A 322-nucleotide genomic window follows, 5' to 3' on the forward strand; every position below is an offset into this window, starting at 1 on the left:
GATATTGTTATTACTTTAATCCTAAACACTATGAACATTGTTTTTTTTTTTATGTTAGTGTCCTTGTTAGTGTTACATTTTTTGTGTGTGTTTTTGTCCTTTGGTTTCATATGGTATCAGGGCTGTGGAGTCGTAGTCAGAGTTGAATAAGAACTCAAATAATTTTCATTTTGTCATAGTCCTATATGTATTTTTAAAGCATGATGAATGTTTTTTTTTCAAGAATATACAATAAAAAGGCCACCATAGCATAGCTATAATCATTTGACTCAACTTTTAAGGACATGGGGTTAAAAGGTAGCCAGTAGTTGTTATGAAATCC

Source organism: Penaeus monodon, chromosome 25 (assembly GCF_015228065.2).
Source record: "Penaeus monodon isolate SGIC_2016 chromosome 25, NSTDA_Pmon_1, whole genome shotgun sequence".
Lineage (NCBI taxonomy): Eukaryota > Metazoa > Arthropoda > Malacostraca > Decapoda > Penaeidae > Penaeus > Penaeus monodon.